Here is a 23,240-nt window from a genome sequence, read left to right on the forward strand (position 1 = left end):
ACATGACTATTATGGAAATCTTTTGCAAAACTACACATATATAGCCTGTATTGAATTGCTGCCTTTGCAGTGGGGATGGGTGGGGAGGGAGGAAGGGAGAGAATTTGGAACTCAAAATTTTAGGAATGAATGTTGAGAATTGTTTTTGCATGCAACTGGGAAATACGAAATATAGGTAATGGGGTATAGACATCTAACTTGCCCTACAAGAAAAGAGAGAAGATGAGGATATGGGAAGGAAGGGGGGTGATAGAAGGGAGGGCAGATTGGGGGAAGGGATAATCAGAATGCATGGTATTTTGGGGTGAATGGAGGGGAGAGATGGGGAGAAAATTTGGAAGTCAAAATCCTGCAAAAATAAACGTTGAAAACTAAAAATAAATAAATAAATTTAAAGAATAACTTGATCTATAACTTTTAGCAAGTCATTCAAATTCTCCTTGCTTTAATGTACTCAGCTGTTAAAAGAGGACAGTCATTCTCCACCTCTCTGATTCAAAAAGATATTATGAATATTAAATGCGAATAATATGTGTGTAAACCCTTTAAAAATCTAAAAAACCTTATGTAAATATATGGTATTATGGAGCCTACAACTCAGCAGAAATTGAGAAATGAGAAATTCCCTCAGTACTCAGAGTAAACTAATAGGAAAGACCTTGTTCATCAACCCATGGAAGACAAATAGAGAAAATCAACAGATTCATAGAATATTATAGATGTAGTCTTTGCCCTAGGTATTATCTCTAAATCAAATATTATGAATGTAGAACAGCATGTAGAAGTTGAGGACATTAAATTGCGTACCAAATTCTTCACTTCAAAGATCCATGATTTCTTCATTGTGAATATTTCCAGCATCAGTCACAAGCCTTTTATATCTTAGAAGATCATGCATCATTAAAATCATCATCTGTAGGTCAAGTTTTTTCTTATGATGTTCTTGTTTGTAGCTAAGTTGGCTTTCAAACAATAGATTCAGTCAATCCCAGGCCAAGACTTAAAATGCTTCTCAATTGGAAAGAACTCAAGCCCTATTGGCATTATCTTTGAAAATTTAAGGTGAGCCCCACACATCAATGGGGTATTGGAATAACTTAGTAAAAAGCTTCAATTTGTGTAAATTATTTACACAAGTCTCCACTTAAGTCTTAGCCTAGAGTAAATGAAACTCTAATTATAGTCTCTGATTATAACTATTTCTAAGAAAAATTTATTAAGAAGGAAAAGAATGAGAAGGGATAATAATTACAAAGGTACTTTGTAAACCTTAAATACTAGCTATTATTAATATTATTATTATTGCTATTATCATTACAAAAGTCCCAATTATTTTAAACAGTTATGTAGGAAAGTAGGGAAAAGACAAAAGTAAAGATACTAATTCTCTCCTGATTGTTTGGAAAAGTTTAACCAATGGAAAATAGTCACTCTAATGAGACAAAAAGAGCCTAGACCCTGCTTCAGTTGGAAAATAGACAAATTTCCTGACCAAGCAGGTAAAGATGATAGTCAAGGACAATCCTGGTTTATACTGTAACCTTGAAAAACACAGTGGATTTGGGTAACAGAACACTACCATCAGTATTTCCTCAGAAAACAGCAAAATACATTGGAGAAAATGGACTAAAAGAAAGCTAGTAATAAATCAGATAAGGGAGCAAGGGTAAGAAGCATTTTGATCTTCACAATGATCCAGAAATGTAGGCACTATTATTATCCCCATTTTCCAGTTGGGGAAACTGAGGCAGATAAGTTAAGTAACGTTCCCATGATCACACTGCTATTAAATGTCTGAGATTGGATTTGAACTCAGTCTTCTTGACTTCAGAACCAGCATTGTATCTGCTGCACCACATCACTACATAAAATAATAAATAATATTATTGTGAAAGCACTGGAAATGTCCTGGGGAAAAAAAAAACAAAGATATTTGAAAGGGAATAGATTTGTTTGCATTTTAATAGTAATTTTTGTAGTGTAACCATCACATTTTTTATTTTTAAATTTTTGACATCTTTGTTTTCGTACATTGCTTTGATAGACCAAAACAGTATCTTAAAGGTTGTCCTCCTACAAAGTAATTTTCATATCCATGTTAAATCATACAGCTTCCTTGAAAGATCCAACAATAAAGATGACTACTAAAGTAACCCTCTGGTTATTAATATCAAGTTCTTATTAAATGGGGCAGCATATATTCCTCAGAAAGTGTAAAAGCAAGCACCCCAACATAGAGAGGGGTGCCTGTTATCACAGATTCTTTGATCTGCTTTTCTAAAAGGAAAGGCAACTTTTGAGGGGTCAACAATCACTTTAATCAAGCACAAGTATCACTTAGTTTAGGGGAAAAATAAGCACCCTTATCTTCAGAGAAGATGCAAAAAAATCAAAATCAACAGATAGAGCTTCCAACTATCTGACATAAGCAATACATACATCATAGATCAACAGACAGATGCAACTATCTGACCATACATACATAGTTACCAGAGAGAGAAGTACCAACATCTGGGTTTTCAAAACTAGGGGGCTGCTTAGCAGCTTCTCAGAGTCTCATCTGGCACACAAAGCTTCTTTCAAAAACCAAACCACAAAGTAAAACCTGACCTCAGAGTATTTATACATTTTTTCAGGGTTGGAGGGCATCACAACCCTTTAGAATCAGTGCCTCATTAACAAAAGGTGTGGTTCTTCCTACAAATCTTCCCAGTCCCATTAATGAGAGGGGAAAATCATCTTTAATCACATTATTCAAACAGAGACACTTGATTATACTAAAACAAAATATGCATTATCAGTACTGAAAGGCATATTCATTTATCAATATTAATTGATAAATTTCCACTCCTATTCAGCAAGCCACCTTGTGTAAGAAAATAAACAAATAAAACAATTCAGCAAAACTACACTTCAACTAGGTCTAACAGAATTTGCTATATCGAATTTATATCCCCCACTAAAGCAAAAATAGGGAGGAGGTATGTTTTCATCTCTTCAGGAAAAGTTTGGTCTCTGCAATTACATAGAATTTGGCTTCATTTTTTTATTATTCTTTCAATTTATACTGTATGTAATTTATATTATAGTGTATATTAATTTCCTGGTTCTGCTTACTTTACTTTGCAACCATTCAAATAAGTTTTCCCATGTTTCTCTGAATTCTTTATATTTATTTTTTCTTACAATGCAGTAATATTGTATTACATTAACCTACAATAATTTTTTTTTTCATCCTCCATTAATGGGTACTTACTTTGTTTTCAGTTCTTGGTGTCAAAAAAAAAGTTCTGCAATGAATATTTAGGAACTTTCTTTCTGTAACTCCTGTGGGGTATAAATAATGTCTGTCAATGAGCTTTCTGAGTCAAAGTTTAGCTACTTTTTAGATGAATTCCAATTGTTTTCCAGAGTGTTGAACCATTTCCTAGAGTGCATTCGTATGCCTGTCTTTCATCTGCAACTTCAGAGTCATCTACTCCTATGTTTTATTATCTTTGATGATTTGTTGAGCATGAAACAAGATTGTTTTGACTTGTATTTCAATAATTATTTTTTATTGTGAGAAATGTCTCCTATTGTTTTCATAGTTTGTAGCTCTTTTGAGAATTATATGTTCATATCCTTTGACCACTTATCTATTGAGGAATGGTCTTTGATCTTATATATCTGTGTTAGTTTTCTATATATCTTGAATATCAGACCAATAGATTAGGCAGGATCTGCCTGCCTCAACTCTCTCCCCACTCTAATCCATCTTGCTTTCAGGCACTAAAATGATTTTCCTAAAGCACAGATCTGATCATGTCATTCCCCTCATCAATAAACTCCAGTGGGTTCTCAAGGCTTCCAGGAGAAAGTACAAAATGCTCTATTTGTCATTTAAATCCCTTAATAACTTAGTCCACACCTACCTTTTCAATTTCCTTACAACATACTCAACACCTATTCTTTGATTCAATGACGTTGGCTTCCTGGCTTTTCCACAAACAAGACATTTCACCTCGTGACCCGGGCTTCTCTCTGGCTGTCTTACCACTCCTGGATCATTATCCTTCCTCCACTCTGATGACTGACCTCCCTAGCTTCGTTTAAATTTAATCTAAAATCCTATTTTCTACGGGAAGCCTTCACCAACACCACTTAATTCTAGTGCCTTCTCAGTTAATTATTTCCTATTTATCCGGTATATAGATTGCTTTGTACATATTTGTTTTCATGTTGTCTCCCTGATTAGATTGTAAACATCTTGAGGGCAGTGCCTATTTCTATATTCCTAGCACTCTCAACAGTGCCTGGCACATAATAGATAGTTCATAAATATTTCTGTTCATCACAGATATTTGATGCCAGTTTTTTCCCCCTCAAGTGACAGCTTCCTTTCTCATCCTAGTTGTGTTGATTCAGTTCACAAAAAAAGGTTTTAAATGTCATGCAATAGAAATTATCGATTTTTTTCTTTTATGGTCATGTCTATCTCTTTTTAGATTAAAAAAAACTATTCCCATAGTCCATGTGTTTCCAATTGTTTTGGTGCCCAGACTCCTTGGCTTTTCTTTCTCATATCCCCTATTCAATATGCAATGAAATATGTTCTACAATTTAAAGTGCATGGATGAATAAGAAATAAGTAGAATAAAGAAGATTAATGAAATTTCATAAAGTAAACTTTATTTGGTACAAAGTAACTTTAAAGTAGCATAAAGCTCTCGAATGCATAGCAGAACACAGTCAAATAAGTATTCTATATCTGCCCTTGGGTACACTACCAGAACCCCTACCTTCTTAGGAACCCTTCCTCTGTTCATGGATGTGAAAAGGTGCTTGCTCTGGTTCTTTTCTAATGTGTGTGTGTGTGTGTGTGTGTGTGTGTGTGTGCGTGTGTGTGTGTGTGTGTGTGTGTGTGTGTGTGTGTGTGTGTGTGTATTACTTAATGGTGGGACTTTTAATATTCAGGTTGCATAGACAGGAAGCACATTTGAACTGTTTTTCCTCTTTTCCTCATATCCTATGTGAGGAAGTAATAATAGTGCTTAACAACATAAAGTCAGGAAGAACAGCTGGATCCAAACAAAGCTATATGCAAGAAAAAAAAATCCATGCTGTAAATGATGTACTCTTAATGGTACTTAAAGTTTAATTTCCAGGATATATTCAAGAGAGGAAAATTTTGAAGAGTTAAATAAAAATTATGCTCCCTAACACTCCCCCCAAATACATAAGAAAACTATGAAGACAGCAAAAAGTTTCTGATTTGAACATCTCCATAAAATCTGTAGTAAAATGGTCTAGGCATACATTCAAATTACATTTAACGAAAACATCAAGACCTGGCTTGGAATCTCATCTATGAAACTTACTACCTGTGTAATTTGAGCAAATCATGTAACAGCCTTGTATCTCAGTTTCCTCATCTGTAACATGAGAGATTTGGATTAGATGGCTCCTTCATGTAGTCCTTATTGATTTTCAAAAAGCATGCTGGCAGCTAAGCAATGGAAAAGAAAGGCCAGAATTCAGATCTGGTTTCAAATACTTACTAGTTGTGTGACCCTGGGCAAATTATTTAATCTCATTCAGCTTTAGTTTCTTCATCTGTAAAATGGGCATAACAATAATGACTAAGTCCCAGAGCTGTTGTGAGGATCAAAATGAGATAACATATGTAAAATGCTATGTAAATTGTAGAGTACCACAGACGTGCTTGTTAGTATCATTCTGTTTCAGAGCAAAATTCAACCTTAAAGACCCACAGGCATCTTAGTGGTACTTTCAATAGAGTGTTGGGCTTAGAGTCAGGATTACCTGAGTTCAAATCTAGCCTTAGATGCTTACTGGCTGTAAAATCCTGGACAAGTGATATAACCTCAATCTGCCTCAGTTTCCTCAACTATAAAATGGGAATAATAATAGTGCCTACCTCCCAGGATTGTTGTGAAGATCAGATGAGATATTTGTAAAGTACTTAGGAAAGTGCCTGACACATGGTAGTGTTGGGACTGGAAGCTCAATTCCGTGTGGACAGTCTCGGGCAGGTAAAAGTAGGACTTCTAAATCTTAGAGTCTTACGAGGCCCTCCATGAACAGCGGGGGTTCGAGAAGGTCAGACTGAGCTAGCTCGGCTAGCTCGGGTATTTCCGCCTCTCCCCCGGAGATACCTGATGGGTGGAGTCTCCCTGCCCTCGAGGTCGTCCCGGATTGGAGCACACTAGTTACCTAACAGCACGGTATTGAGATGCAAACTGTGTGGCTGAAGATTAAGTAGGATTGAGGAAGCCAGAAAGCTCTCTCTTAGCACGTGTGGAGCCAAAGAGAAAAGTAGGGCTCCGCTTCTTTTCTTTCCTCTCTCCCCTCCCCCTCTCTCCCCGCTTGTACTTCTACTTCCAATCCCTTAAGCTTAGCCTCCTTAGGTAATCTCCCCCTCTTCGTCCTAAGAAAGAAGACTCCCTGCACTTGTAACCGAAACCCTGTAATAAAGCTCAACCCCTGTTTGACTCTGGAACGTCCTTTCTCTCATACGTGCATCCGGCGTGGCCAGCCGAAGACCTGGACAGGTAAGAAAGACTCGGGTAGCCCAATACAGGCCTCTAGGCTTGTCATGGTAGGTACTTAATACATGAGTAATTACTTGATTCCTTACTTTCTTCCTTCTACATGCAACAGAGCAGAAAATATTCTCCAGCTATATAGCAAAATTTCAAGATGCTCAATGAGGAACATGACTACATAATGTAGTCAAGAAACTATAGTTTCTTCATCTGTAAAATGTGGAGATTGGATTACATAGGTTCTGAGCTCCCATTCAACTTTAGACCTAGCCCTGTGAAGAGTTGTACCTTTTCAGACAACTTTGTGCTATGGACTAATTCTTTTCAATCATACTGCTAAGTACAGAGACTAGTAAGAATGAATGATAGAGGATAAAAATACCCCTTCTATATATTTGACTCAGAGAGATGATAAAAACCATGGGATAATGCATGTGAATTCCCTATAAAGAGTTACAATTCATATGAACAGAGTGTGTCCTAAAAGTAAATGGAATAAAACAAGTATTTACGTAATACTAAAGAAAAAGATGATTGTATATGAAAATGCAATTCTACTGTGCACAACTTGCTATTTCTTTCAAATATACAACAACATTATCATAGTTTAAAACTGTTTTAAGACTTTGGGGACACCCAGCTTGTGGGCCTCTACACAAATATTGGGCACTACTTTGCATAGTACTTACTGTTTGATTGGGGAGGTACTGTTTATTGGATCTCCCTGTCTCAGTCAAGAAGGAAGTGCAGAGGCTACCCGTGGGTTCATTTTATATACTGGAATGGAAGATTTAATCTTTTCTGTTTTTCCAACCAAAGTCAACATAATCTCCTTAGGCAATTTACTGGTGTTTACCTGTAGCTGCTGCACAGGTTCTTAGATCTGCTTTTCTAAAAGGAAAGCAACTTTTGAGGGGTGAACAATTCACTTTAATTACATTCACTAAGAGAGAAAATACAATCAGAGAAATAAAGATCAACAGACAGGGCTTCTAATTGTCTGACCATAAGCAATACATACATCACAGATCAACAGACAGATCCAATTATCTGACCATTACATACATTCACAGTTACCATAGAGAGAAGCACTAACATCTTGGTTTTCAAAGAGGGGGAGGGGCTTCTTAATGGCTACCCAGACTCTCATCTGACACATGAACCTTCTTCCAAAGAGCAAGCCCCCAAACCAAAATCTCACCTCAGAGTATATACACATTTCAGAACCAGAGGGCATCAGACCTTCATGACCCAGTGCCTCATTAATTAACAAAAGATGCCTGAGGTCTATTAATGGGCAGGGGAGATCTTTAACTCTCATTAACAAAAATTAGCATTACATCACCTTCCATAGATTCACCATATTTGAGCTGAACTCAATGTTAACCCCTAAATGACTTTAACTGTATTGTAGTTCAGAACTCCAGAATGCAAGCTATGAACCAATCTCAGTATCTCTACCAAAAAAATAAATAAATAAATAAGGCTACAAGTGTGTCCCAGAATGTCTGGAGACCCTTTTTCATTTGATAGATAAAAATAATTGCCTTAAGGGCTTTCCACATTAAAAAGCAATAACAAACCCACAACATGTTTCCTATGTGTACATCTAAATCATAAGAGCTACTGTGAGTGATATAAATGTAATGGTTATTTTGTTTAATAATCTGTTTTGCATTGAGATAATAGTGAGATACAAAACAGAAAAATAAATGTTTCCCAAAGGAGTTAGTCAATATATTGATAGAAGTCCCAAGTAATATCCAAATGAAAGAAAGATTCCTCATTGATAGCAAAGTTGACCAAATGTTCCCCTTTGCCTCTTTGTTCTTCCTTATATAGTATAAATTTTATCCAGCAATAGAATATTACAAAAACTTTTCAGTGGATACAAGATAAACATTTCTTTTTTTTGTTTTTAGTATGGAACACTTCACAAATTTGCCTGTCAGCCTTGCACAGGGACCATGTCATTCTCTGTACCATTCCAATTTTAGTATATGTGTTGCTGAACTGAGCACAAGACAAGCATTTATTAAGTACCTACCATATATACCGCTGTGCTAGGTGGTAGGAAAAGGATAGGGAAAGGGACTAGACCTGTGATTTCAGTATCATAAGAAACTCTCTGCTAAGGAAATTCCCTCTGCTAATGTAGGCTAGTATTTTCTCTGCCACTAATAGTCTTAAAGAATTTCTGATACTGAAAGCATTTCAGGGTGAAGTGACTTACACACAGACAAAAAGACATTACACATCATAGGTAGGACTTGAACCCAAATTTGACTTTAAGTCAAACTATAACCACCACACTTCTGATGGAGATATGCAGTAGAGAGTATCAAGAAGACCTGATTTCAAATCTGGCCTCAGACACTTACTAGCTGTGTCACACTGGGCAAGTCATTTTACTTCTCTCTACTTCAAATCCCTGATCTATAAAATGGACATGATAGTAATAGCACCTATCTCCAAGACTTACTGTGTGCATCAAATGAGATACAATTTGAAAGGTACTTTACATAACATAAAGAGCTATAAAAATGTTAACATTATTGTTACTTATTATTATAAAGATAAAATAAAAATGCACACAGATATGAAAATCTGTCTAGCCATCCGTGTAAGATATTTTAGCATATTTCAGCACTTCATATTTCCATGGCTCATTGGTGTCATCTATGTTGAGAGCATCTTCCATACCAATTACAACCCTTAATGCCCTCTACTCTTTTTGTGGCTCTTACAATTAATATTCCATGGGGAGCAAGGGGAGTACCAATATGACTGGGGCCTTCTTCCATATTTCTTCACATTGTATAGATACCAAGAATGCAGTAAGGTAGTGTATCACTTTTACTCCATGACTGGCCCATTCCTCTATAACAGCCAATCACATAGTGGTTTTTTTATGCCCTTGATTCTAGGTTTCCTGTGCAGTTTTTCATTGATAATATCCAATAGCCCACTCTTACCAACTGGGCCTACCTCCATTGCTCTTTGGGAAATCTACCTAGAAGCAAAAATTAAGACCTCTAATGAAACTAGAATTTAATTTCTCAAAACTGTAGTTAAGATAGAAGCTAAGAAATCATGGCCATAGATTAGATTAAAATTCATTGCTTACATGCTTCAAGACAGTTTTTAAAAAAATGATAAACAAGAACCAAAAGCTGTTTGTTCTAAGAATACAGCAACAAAAAACTAAAGCTGTTTAGAAATTTTGCAGAGATTAAAATCTAACATCTGAGCATCCTTAAGATTGTATGTTTTGTCCTACCTTGTTTATACTACAATAGGGTCTTTGAGCTTACTTCCTTGATGTAAACAATTCTGTCCTGATTTGCAGTGTTTTACATGTAAATGATAAATTGAAAATAGCAACCTCCATTACTCTTGAAAATGCATAAAAGTTACCAGATCATGTCCATGTCTGCTACTCAAAGTTTTCTCTCTCTCTCTCTCTCTCTCTCTCTCTCTCTCTCTCTCTCTCTCTCTCTTTGTCTCTCTCTTTGTCTCTGTCTCTGTCTTCTCTCTCTCTCTCTCTCTCTCTCTCTCTCTCTCTCTCTCTCTCTCTCTCTCTCTCTCTCCGAATCGAATGGCATTATTAAGTTGAATTGAGTCCTTGCAATTGTTGATTTACATAATGAATCTTTGGTTCTAATAGATCCTACCATATACACAATGGAGAATCTTTTTACCCTCCTTCAACATTTTGAATTTTACTTCTTTGGATGTTGTGGTATTCTAAAAAGCATAGGTATACAGCAATATCAGAAGAATATTATTACTAAAAAAGATGGGTCTTGGTTTCTGGGGAAAACTTAGAATGATGAAAAAGCCTATAGAAATTCCCTGAAGGCAATCCAGTCTTCTTTTCTATACATACATAAAATTGGATCTGGGTCATCATCCACCTGCTTTTTCTTTCCAAGACATTATTATACTGATGGCCCATTTCAGTGAGATGTCTATCCAATTATATATCATAGTCTAGACCAGGGGTGGGGAGGCTACATGTAGCCTTCTATGTCCTTGTGTGTGGCCTTTTGACTGAGTCTAAGTTTTACAGAACAAATCCTTTTATTAAATAGATTTATTCTGCGAAGTTTGGATTCAGTCAGAGCATCACATTTAAGGACCTAGAGGGGCACATGTGGCCTCCAGACTGCAGGTTCCCCAACCTTGGTCTGGACAAAAATAATTCTTCATCTACTTAGACATGTTGCTAGTTAGACAAAATTCTTTGAGGCATTATATTTGTCACAGGGGAGGCTCTACATTTATGAAGCTTGATGAAATATTCATATATGGCCAGTAAGTAAGAATATTTGAAGGACCTCAAATATTTGGAGAACTTCTCTCTCCTGTACATCCTCCATGACAATAGCAAACATCTTTAGCAAACTTATACCTCCCTAGTTAATGCAAACCAGATATGAATAGAATCATAAAACAAACTTACCATTATTGGTGCATATATAAGAGAAGTACCTTGTTAGAGGAGAACATTTAAGTAAGTATCATGGTCTACCAAATCATGTTTGTTTATAGTCGATCAATAATAAGCATAATGATATCCTATTTTCTCTGAACCTGTCAGTCAATTGTTTGACTATAAATATGTGATCTGCTGTAGAATATCATTTGAGCACTCCTATCTGTTCTGTTCTCATCCATTTATGTATAGATTATTCCTATAAAAACTTTAGTCATGTGGAAGTAGACATAAGACCCTACAGTTATTGATATTTCTTCAATATACTATTCTTGATCATTAAAAAGGCCTAAAATTTTCCAAATATTTGGAATTCTTCCACAGTTTCCCTCAGAACTGCAGAACCTACAGCACATAACTCATCTATATTTAATTAGTCTTGTTTAGTCATAGCCTTGATCAGAAATTTTGGAAGCTGGGGCAAGAGATAGAAAAATTTTCCCCAGTCAGGGTGGAAAGAAGCTTGAGGATGATGGAAGGTGTGAGCACAAGAGCTGACCTTTGTGGATGAGCTCCTAATTCAATGAATCAGTCCCAGTAAAATTTATCAAGTGATTACTTGGTGTTAGGGATACAAAAGCAAAGCAAAAAACAGGAACTGTGCTCAAGAAACTTATGTTCTATGTCTAGAGATTTAGATGGTGAGATATTGAGTTTGATCTTGGCCTTCCTGAGTTTGAGACACTCACAGTCCATTCAGTTGGAGATGTCCAATAACCAGTTGGTAATGTTGGACAGGAGTTCAAGAAAGTGATTAGATCTATTCATAGAAATCTTAGAGTCATCAGCACAAAGGTGATAATGAAACCAGATTAATATGAGACCTTCAAGAAAGACGGTTCAAAGAGGGAGAGAGAGAGACAGAGAGAGAAACAGAGAGACAGAGAGAGACAGAGAGAAGTTCCCAGGACAAAGCCTTGGGGGTGGGGTTGGGATGACAATTAAGAGGCATGACATAATTGATAATATAGCAAAGAAGCCTAAGAAAGGATGGTTAGACAACCAGAAGAGAACATTATCACAAAATCTGGGGAAGGAGAGAATATTCAGAAGGAAGAGGTAGTGAAAAGACCCAAAGTGTTCAAGAAAAACAAAGACTGAGAAAAGGAAACTATTTAGATTTTAAGAGATTTTTGATAACCATATAAAAGGCAGTTCCAGTTGAATAATGACTAGATGAAAAACTAGACTGCCAGAGGCTGAGACATGAGAGGAAAGAGAGAGAGTGGAGGCAACGAATTCAGCTACAATTTTCTGGAGTTTGTCTGACATAACACACAGCTTTCACTGTATCTAAACATTCTTGCAAACAGGTGATGCTTAAGTCATGTCTAATGGACAGAAGATGGCACTGGGGAGGTCTGACTCTTCTCCTATCTCCTACTCCTCAAAACCATCAGTTGTCAAATTCTGTATTTTTACTTCTCTTGCAACCATCCCCTTGTTTCAACTTCCATGGCTGATCACCTTGATTCAGGCCACCATTAGTCTCCATACCTCTAGTCTCTCTCTTTCCAATACATTCCTAACACTGTATTGATCTGGTATCACTCTGCCCTTCAAACAAGATTCAGTGATTTCCTTTAGAAAAAAAAGACAACTAAATATAATACAAAACCTTCAGCCTGTCATCCAAAGTCCTATACAACTTTGAACAACCTACTCTTCCATCTAGTACTCTCCTTCACACACTTGACTTTCAATTCAATTCAATATTGATGAAATGTCACTCACGTACAAGACACTGTGCTAAAAGTTGGGGATGCAAAGACAAGAAATGAAACATGACACTTACTTGTTCTGGGTCTGGTTTCATGTGGGCCACTCTAATGACAGAGGTTCAGGGTTAGAACAAAATGAAATGCTCATGGATCATAAAATGCAATAACAATAACTTTACTTTGAATAAATTGAAAACATTCCTTTTGTGCTTAGCATATGCCAAGCACTGTACTATGCACTGTATATAAACTACAAAATAAAAGAACAGTCCCTGCCATCATGGAACTTACCTTCTAATTGAGGGAACAACACACATTGGGGAGTAGTGGCTAGGTTGGGACACTTTGGTCCTAAAAGTTACAGGGACTGTGAGTGGGGCACTATGGAAGTTGATTGACACACATCCCTTCCAGGCACAATGGTAGAGTTGATTTGATCATGCTTCTAGAGTTAATAGATAAGTTTGGGAGGAAAGATTATTTCTGTGGGTTTTATTTTAAATCATAACATTTTTTACCCTGCCCTTCTTTTCTTTTGTTTGCATTCTGAGATGCAGCACAATGAAAAGCACTGAATATATTTCCAGAGAAATAAAATAATTAGAGAAATACAACTGGACTTCTTCCAGTTACCTGCTAGCCAGTCAACCTTAGGACAAAAGGAGAATGGTGTGATCAGAGAATATTAGCCTAGAAATCAGGACATATGGGTTCCAGTTGGTTAATGGTCCAGGAACTAAACAGATGCATAATTTCTCTAAGTCTCTGTAGCTCTTTAAAAAATAAGGCATTTGAACAAAATTACTTTGAATGATTTTTCACACTCTAGAACCTTATGATTCTATGACTTCTATGATTCTAAAACCCTATGAGCCTGCTCAGTTCATTGGGTTCCAAAGAAGTTTAACCCTGCAATGTAGAACCTAGAGTCTGTAAAATTTGTATTGTATCGATTCCAGGATAGGAGGCTGAAAGGAATGGATTTTACTGTATTTTACTGAATAATTAGAGGGTTTCTTCTTACATCAAAGATACATTAAAAATAACATTGAAGAAAAGGTAAAGGACCAAAGGCAAATCTCCTGAGAAGATGGGTTTATTCATGCCCTAATATGTTTCCAAGCAACCTCAGCTTTACTGTCTGAATTGAGGAAATTGTTCTTGATTAAAATCTATTGGATTTGTTTCATCCCTCACTCCATTCACATTGGCAGCCAGTTTAGACTGCAGAAAAAACAGAGGATAGCTGATCAGCTTCCAACATCTCTCTAAGCTAGCCAACCTCATTTCTTAGCAGAATAACTTCAATGCACAAAGTAGTTAAAAAGCATTGTTTTCATTAGCTTATATTTTCAATGCAAAATCTTTCCTGAGAATTATGCAGTATATCCTGGATAATTTCAGAGTATAGCATAGAGGAGTGGTACTTAAGGTCATTTTCATAAACATTTCATAGAGGGTCAAAGCTTGAAGGCACCTCAAAGATTGTATAGTTCAATCCCTTCATTTTATGGGTGAGGAAAATGAGGACCAGTGAGTGGAACTGGTTTTTTAAAAAATCTTTTTAACCTAGTGGCCTGAGGGAATAATGGATCTCCCAGAATAATGTCAGTTGCATAAATATTCCCTAGTTAATTTAATAGTCTCTGGGGAAATCTACAGATTCTTCATTGCAAACTTAAATTTCTTTGGAACGTAAATGGACTGATCAGATGACAAGGTTTGACACCGGGAAGACTCTGAGCATCTCTTTGGAAGTGAGAATATAAGAGCCCTACTAGTCATAGAAAGGAAGAACTAATTTAAAGAAAGTCTAGGAAAAAAAGAGAAGGGAAAAGAGACTTACAGGCATAAGCTAGATACTGTATGATGAAAATCCATCTCAACACTTTCTAGTCATACCATATATAATATGTTTGCAAAAATGAGTGGCAATCAATTTTTTATGGCAAGTAATGTATACTTTTATACTTTAGAAGCTTACCAGTTAAAGCCACTATAGTGAATTACCTTATAAAGCTTAGGATGCTTTTCTAACATGATTTTATTTTGTTGGTTTGAGTTACTTGAAAGTCAAATTTTATTAAAACAGAGATCACAAGATCATAGATTTTCAGGTGGAAAGAGTCTTAGAAGAAATTCAGTTCAACCTCTTCATTTTATAGTTGAGAAAATGGAGGGAAGCTCAAGAAAGTTAATTGAGTTGTGGTGTCACCAAAACAATATTCACAGCACTGGTGGTAACTATGAATATACCAGCATAGTTCTCAATCACAAAGCATAATGGACTCTCCATATAGAAGATAGAAGAAAAACATTTATTCAGACACCAGAAAGTCAAATCCCAAAACCAGAAAAACAAATCTGTCATAGTGACCAAGAAGTCAATACACATTAGCACTGCAAGAGACAAAGGCATTTCCCAGCTCCTCTCCCACGCCCCAGCCCAGGGCCTTCCCACAAACAAACACTTTCTTGTCTGAGTCCTCTCTCTCCCTCCACCCTAACTGCTCTCACTCACTTCCTCTCAGTTCTACTCCACCCTTCCTGTTCCACCCTTTCAGCAAGCTCGTCCTATCACATGCAACTTAGGCTTCCATGTGATTTAAGCAGGTCACAAGGGTCTATTACTGAATGGGAAATATTTTTCCATTCAAATTACCATTACATTGTCCCCAAGATCTTTTGTATTCATTACATTCATTACATAGGTTGGTGGGACAAGTGGTATGAACAGAATTGTAACAGGGAGAACAGAAAATAAGCATATAAAACAGTATCTTAAGTAACTGGTGTCAACACAACTTTACAACAATGTAACAGCAATCACACAAAAAACAATATCTTAGGGTGGGTCTTGAGCACAAGTACCCCATCATTGCCCCTCGAATGAATAGGGCCCAAAATCTTAGGGTAAGGGGAAAAGCTTTCTTCTTCCATAGCTACTTTCTACTGAGATTGGACAGAACTATCCCTGCCCTAAGAGGTTCCACTTGAGAGATCAGTTCTTTATCTGGCATCTGGAACTTGGTCGACACCAGGTCCAGGGGTTGACACATCACAGTCATGGACAAGAGGTGACATCTGGCTTAAGCAAACAAGCATCTGCAGGTAGAGGGTACTAAGCTTGCAGAAAACAAATCTAGCAAACAAAGTTAACAGACAAGAATCCAGGAGGAAACAAGGAGAAAATAACCAGAAGCAGGATAGATTATAAGGTCAGTTCTGGAGTCTATGAACACACTATCATAGCCTCATTCACAGCAGAATATATGAGTTAAGGGTACAATTTGGTAATCATCTTCTCTTGAATAAAAAACAACTATGGTATGATCTTTCTCATGTGCTATAATTTTCGCAGCCTTTGGAACATGGTCTAGTTTCCATTCTACCCGTACTTTAGTTCCCAATTTTATTCTATAAATAGAACCCAATCCTTCAGTTCTTTTGCTAGTCATTTTGGAAGGAAGGTCGGTTTCCACAAAAGGTATTGTTTCACAAGGAATAATAATCACTTGAACTATTCTATCATTTTTACAAAACTGTATGGGTTCTTCACTTAAATTTTTGGAATATCACAATAATTTCTCCTTGATAATCAGAATCTATCATTTCAGTCAATACATATATTCCTCCAGCTGCTAATCCTGATTTTGGTAATATCCATCCAAAATGATTTGAGGGATTCTCATACATATTCCAGAAGATATTTTTCTTATTTCTTTTCTATGCAACCAAAAGTAACAATGCAAATCATATTCTGCTGAATGAGATATCCCTGGTTATGATGCTGGGATACCTGACCTCACAGTCCAGTACTCAACATTTCGGATCCTATGTGTTTGTTTTTTTCTAATTTGCAGATTTGGGGTCATCATTCTAGCTAGAGGTGTACTTCCTCCTAAAGGTCTATTATTCAAAGTACATAAAGTAGTGAACAAATTATCTTTCCATTGCTAATAATTATTAGAACTAAACTTCCTTAACTGTTCTTTCAATAATTCATTCATCCTTTCCATTAACCCAGATGCTTGTAAATAATATGGAGTATGATACATCCATTCTATGTTGTTTAATACACAATATCTCTTCATTTCATTACCTTTGGAATGTGACCTTTGCATCTGCATTGGGATTCCATTTTACAGATTTATAATATATAGAGATTTACAGGTGTTTTTCTGGATTGCATTCTTATAGGGACAAGCTACCAGTACACATGAATAGGTGTCTGCACAAGTACATGTAAATTTGCATCCTCGATCTTGGGGTAGGGGTCCAATATAATCTATTTTTCAAATTTGGGCTGGCACTTTCCCCTTGGATCTCTCCAGTTACTACTGGAGGAACATTTTTTACCTTTTCCAACTGACATATATTACATTCTTCTGCTACTTGTTTTAACAATGAATGAAAGATACTAATACCTCAGTCTTGTGCCCACTGGTATGTGTCCTGAACCCCTAAATGACCAGCTGTTTAATTGACTCACTTGCTAGTACAACAACATCAATTGGTGTCAGAGTAGGGACAATATGTTGAGTAGCAATCTTTGCTAGTCAATCAGCATGTGCATTGTACTCATGTTCAGGCCTGGTGAGGGTCAAGTGAGCATTGACATGAAAAACTGATAAACTAGTAACCAAAAACATGTCCCATATGTCTTCCCATAATTCTTTATCTCAGACTTGTTTTCCGTGAATTCTCCAATTTTGATTTTTCCACATGGGGCATCCATATAGCTAACCCATTAGCTATCTTCAATGAATCAGTGAATATATGACACTGTCCTCCCTGCTCTGTTTTGATAGCTTGATGTACTGCCATAAGTTCAGTATATTTACTACTTCCACCTATCCCCAGTACTTTCCAAAGTCCATCTAGTACATGGGTTATAGGCTATCACTTTCCAATGTCTTTTGTGGCCCAAATATTTTGCTGTCCCATCAGTAAACCTTGCATGCCTCTTTTGTCCTTCAGTTAATCCGTCATATCCCTCATTTCATTTTACCAAGGACTGTACCAACTGTTGCTTTGCTCAGGGGGTATATCATTTCCCTCAATATCTATGCTTTCTATAGATTCATGTAAAGCAGAAACTCCGCTTTTGCCTGCTTTAGATCTATTTTGAATATACCATTTCCATTTAATTATGCTAGCCTCTTAAGCATGTCCAATTCTGTGAGAAGCTGGGATACTCATTATCCAGGTCATAATCAGGATTCCAGGCCTAAATTCTACCTCATGGCCAAAAGTCAGTTGTTCAGTCTCTACCAAAACCCAATATGCACCTAACAACTGCTTTTCAAAAGAAATATATTGAGTTCCAGATGAAGGGAGTTTCCTACACCAAAATCCTAAGGATATATTTTGGTTTTGTTGTTGCTGCCATAAACTCCAGTTTGCATATTCATCCTCTACAGTCACTTCTAATTCCACTGGGTCACTTTGCATAAGCCATAAATCTGGGGTCAATTGTATAGCAACCTTTGTTCTTCAAAATCTTTATTCTGTTCAAGTCCCCAATCAAATTCAAATTTTTTCCCAATAATTTTTTATAAGGGTTTCAAAATTTGTCCAAGATGTGGTATGTGATGTTGCCAGTATCCAAATAATCTTATAAACTTTGGGGCTTCTTTCCTATTGGTAGGGAGAGGAATATCCTGAATCTTTTTTTGGGCTTACAGGAAAATCTCTTGTAGCCCCTTATATCATCTATGTAGTAGGTAAGCTCTACATCAGGTAGCTCCAATTCATCTAAATGTTCAGCCACAATTCTATGACAAAAAGTGGAGCTATACAGATATCCTTGTGGCAAGAGTGTAAAAATATGTTGTCAACCCTACCAAGTGAAAGCAAATTGGTCCTATTGTTTAGAATCCATTGGGATAGTAATGATAGTAATGAAAGCATTAGCTAAATCAATCACTGCATACTAAGTCCCATCATATTTCTGTATTCTTTCTACTAAGGTAATGTAATCTGGAACAGCAGCATACAAGGGAGGAGTTACCTTATTCAATTGTCTATAATCCACTGTCATCCTCCATGTCCCATGTGTTCTTTGTACTGGTCAGACAGGATTATTCCATCAAGTGGTTGTAGGGACTAACACTCTTGCCTCAGCACATTGCTTTATAGTATTGGTAATTTCATCTTTCCCACCTGCCACACAGTATTGCTTTAAAGTAATTACTTTATAAGGTTTAGGTAAAGTGATTGGGTCCATTTTCATTTTACCCATTAAAACTGTATTAATTTCTATCTTCATTAATGCAAATTGGTATCTCCACTTAGGTAAATTAGAGTCATATCTCTCAATATATCAATTACAGTGATGTGTTCAGGAATGGGTACAATGACCATGGTATATTCTTTCTTAGGAAATTGTCCAGTTTTCATCATTAGTTTTAATTGCCTAGCTGATATTTCAGCCCCTCCCAGTCCTGTGATGGTGATAGGAGTTTCATGTTTAAACTCATCAGGGTTTCCATATATAAGGGAGACTTCTGCCCCAGTGTCTATTAATGCCCCACTTACAGTATTTGATCTGTTTTTCCAATATATGGTCAAATTGATATGGGGTCTTTAATTCCATCTGTGTATTTCTTTAATCAGAGCTGGGGCTCAGCCAATTTCCTATTCTCCCTGAAAGTGTTATGAAGTTGGATATAATGTTTCAGGAGAATGTGTAGGAGCAGTTCTTACTTCACTATTTCATCTAGTATCAAGTCCCTTTTCTCAGTACATTCTGTAATAGTTCTTTGGTTGGAATACCATCTATGCTTCCAAAATCTAACCCTGCTCTCAGTAGAGCAGTAAACAATTCTTTTCTTGTAAACCTATTCTGACTTTGAATCTACTGCCTATTTACTCTCAAAACTTATCTTTTCCCCAGTCCCCTAAGTCATTTAACTATGAAATCTTGTCCAGCACCACTGAAAGAGGGTCCCCTATTTCCTCAATTATTAGTGTCAAAACTAGATGTTTGTAAGGAGGAGGAGCCATCTTCACTGTTATATTCCTATGGGAAAGTGTTAAGGGGGTATCAAAGTATGTATCTGCATTTCCAATAATTATGGCAGTCTTTATTACCTCCTCCTTTAATTTTCTTATACAGTCCCTAAGTGAATATCAGGGTCTATCTCCACTAGGCTACATAAAGTCAGTAGGATACTGCTTACTGAATCCTTCTGCAACCAAAGCTAACAGATTAGTCCTATTGTAACCTCCTTTCATATTGTAATCTCTAAAGGCTTGCTGTACAAAAGGATTCTGACTGACACATAAATTTCAAGCAATTCCCATCATCTATCAATATTCCTCCAGCTCTGTCATCAATAATTCTCATCATCCAAGATATTAATGATTCTCCCATCTTTTGGGTGAACAGGCTCAAAATATCTGTGAGCTCCTGCTAAATAAAGTCCTTAATTATCTTCCTAAACATGGTGTTCCCTGCTTGGTTCTCTTGTTTTCGTCTTAGTATGTGGTGAACTTCAACCTGAGAAATCTCCTGCAGCATTGTTTCATTTTCCAACTCTATCTTAATTACATTTTCCATCAATGTACTTCCCTGTAAATTGTTGTCATGACAACTAGGCTGGGTCTGTATAAAGGTCCTATGCGCACTTCTTTTGCCAGTCTTCTGCTTCTTTTTTTTTTATTAAATTATTTTGTTTATGTGTTCTACAATCTCTTTCATATATCTTAGATTTTTCTGCTCCCTCCTCCTCCTTCCCCCCTCCCTCCTCACACCCTCCCTGAGATGGCAACAATTTTACATAGGTTCTACATATATATTCCTATTAAATATATTTTCACCTTAGTCATGTTACATAGAATAATTAAAATGCATGGAAGAAATCATGAAACAAAACAAAACATAATACAAAAGAAAATGGTCTTCTTCATTCTTCAATCAAATTCCATAGTTCTTTCTCTGGATGTGGAAGGCATTTTGCCTCAAGTTCATTGGGGATTTTTTTTTAAGTCCTTGCCCTGTAATGAAGTACTAAGTCTACCAGAAAAATTCCTCACACATTGCTGTTGTTGCTGTGAACAAAGTTCTCCTGATTATGCTCCTTTCACTCAACATCAGTTCATATAAGTCTTTCCAGTCCCTTTTGAAGTCTTCCTGTTCATTTCTTGTAGCACAATAGTATTCCATTACATTCATATACAACAATTTATTCAGCCATTCCCCAATTGATGGTCATCCCCTTGATTTCTTGTTTTTCGCCACCATAAAGAGAGCTGCTATAAATATTTTTGTACATGTGGGATTCTTTCCCATTTTATGATCTCTTTGGGATACAGTCCCAGAAGCGATATAGCTTGGTCAATGAGTATGCACAGGTTAGCTAACCTACTACAATCAGTCTCAGGCAAGCAATACTAGCATTTTTATCCCTTTTTATCCCTTTGCATATGAGTTTCAAAGGGGCTAAATTGACCTCAACCATTACTGCATGGCTAATTAAATAACAGAGTAGAGACTTGAGTCACAGAAAGTCAGGGATTTGGAACTCAGAGATCTTTTAATCCCTTCTATATTTCTATGAAATCCCTAAAAATAGCTCACACACACACACACACACACACACACACACACACACACACACACACCCCTCCTTGATCTGAAGACTGAAGGCATTTATTTTTTTGCTAAGAAACAACATCATGTAATGGGAAAGCCCTGATTCAGTCAAGACTCAGGTTCTAGCCATGACTATTTATTCATTTTATCTCTCTTAGTCTTGATTTCTCCATTGGTAAAATGGAGACAAATTAGATAAAAATTGAGGACAAATCATAGATTTAGTGCTGGAAGAGACCTCAGATGCCATCTTATCCAACTTTACTCCATCCCCATTTTACAGATAGAGAAATCAAGGCTGAGAGAGATAAAATGAATGGATCAAGATCACAGAGGTAAAAGATGGCAGAGCTTGAATTAGAACTTCGATCCTTTGATTCCAAATTCATTGCCCTTTCCACTGTTTTTTGTAACTTTAAAATAAAGACTTTGGATCAGGTGATCTCTAAGGTCTCCTACAGCTCTAAAAATGTTAAATATATTAACCCCAAGAGCAAGAAGAAAGGAGCCAGAGGATTGGTCAATTCTCAAGTGCCATTCAATAGGAGAAGTGGTAGGTGTCCATCAAGCCTCCCTAGATGTAAAGAGAAGAAAGCCCAGTAGCAATTTGTACTTAAGAGGGAGGTACCTAAGAAGCTTTAAGGAATTCCCACTCCCTTCCCTATCCTACACTTCCCTGGAGTAGGAAGCTAGAGATGGAAAGGATGTCAGCACTAATTTACACCAATATAATTTTTTGCAAAGCCTAAAGCTAAGGCCCTAGGAAGTCAGGACTTTCCGACTACACAATGTTGTTTCTCAGTTTTTAAAAAAATGCCTTCAGACTTCAGATCAATGAAGTTGTGTGTGTGTGTGTGTGTGTGTGTGTGTGTGTGTGTGTGTGTGTGTAAGGTGCTTAAGAGTCACTGATTTTTGAACTCACCTCCTGATACCAGTAGTAGCAGATCTTAGACTTGATTTCTAGTCTTACAGAACTCTGTCAATTGTGTGTGTTCTGGAACAAACCGCGGGTTACAAGAGTTGTTGAATCTCACCTATATCATAGATGTCTAGCTGGAAGAGATCTCAGAGATCGTCAAGTCCAAGCTCATCATTTAATGGTGGAGAAAACTGAGACCCAGGGAGATTAAGTCTTGCCAAAGATCACACAAGGAGAAAATATAGGAGGTAAGTTTCAAACCCATGTCTTCTGACTTTCCCTTGCACCACAAACCAGGCTATTGTGTAGTTCTACCTTTAATTAAGTAACTTCACAATTTACCAAGAATCTTCACAACAAATTTTTGAGATAGTGAAATAATTTTAATCCCCATTTTGCAAATGAGAATGTTGAGACTGAGAGAATTCATAGGACTTGTCCAAAGTTAGAGAGCTAGTAAATAAAAGGTGGAGGTATGATTCAAACAGTTCTTTTGATTACAAATACACTGCACTCTGGCCCCAGGGTTAAACCCATTTCCCACTGAGAGGAGCCTTCTTATGACCTTCCTCTCACAGGTACCTAACACGTGTATCCCCCCTTCCACCATCAAACTATGTTCTCTAATTCTTCATTTACACTAAAAAGCATCGGAAACAGCTGGCAAGCCACAGGAGGTGATTTACATACCTGGAGTGCTTACACCAAAAATCAATGAATGAGTCCAAATGTCCAGTTCATTAAATCAAATCCAAATAAATCTACATTCATCCAACCAAAAATAGAACACATTGCCCCCCTCCTTGTTCCTATTTAGTGAGTCCCTGCACCTAGATGAAAATTTGCTGCCGTTATACCTCCCTTTACTCTTGTCTGTTCCTTACCATTGGGCCATCTCCAGTTGCCTTGATCTATATCTTGCCATTGGACCCAGATGGCTCCAGAGGAGAAAGTG

General features: G+C 36.8%; 1 non-coding gene across 1 annotated transcript; it reads right to left on the reverse strand.

The window, feature by feature from the left end:
- Positions 1 to 8,465: 8,465 nt before the first annotated feature.
- On the reverse strand, positions 8,466 to 8,569 carry LOC140509347 (U6 spliceosomal RNA). The gene has a single exon (XR_011968676.1). It is a non-coding gene; the product is annotated as a U6 spliceosomal RNA (small nuclear RNA).
- Between the last annotated feature and the right edge of the window lie 14,671 nt (positions 8,570 to 23,240).

This window comes from Notamacropus eugenii, chromosome 5 (assembly GCF_028372415.1).
Source record: "Notamacropus eugenii isolate mMacEug1 chromosome 5, mMacEug1.pri_v2, whole genome shotgun sequence".
NCBI lineage: Eukaryota > Metazoa > Chordata > Mammalia > Diprotodontia > Macropodidae > Notamacropus > Notamacropus eugenii.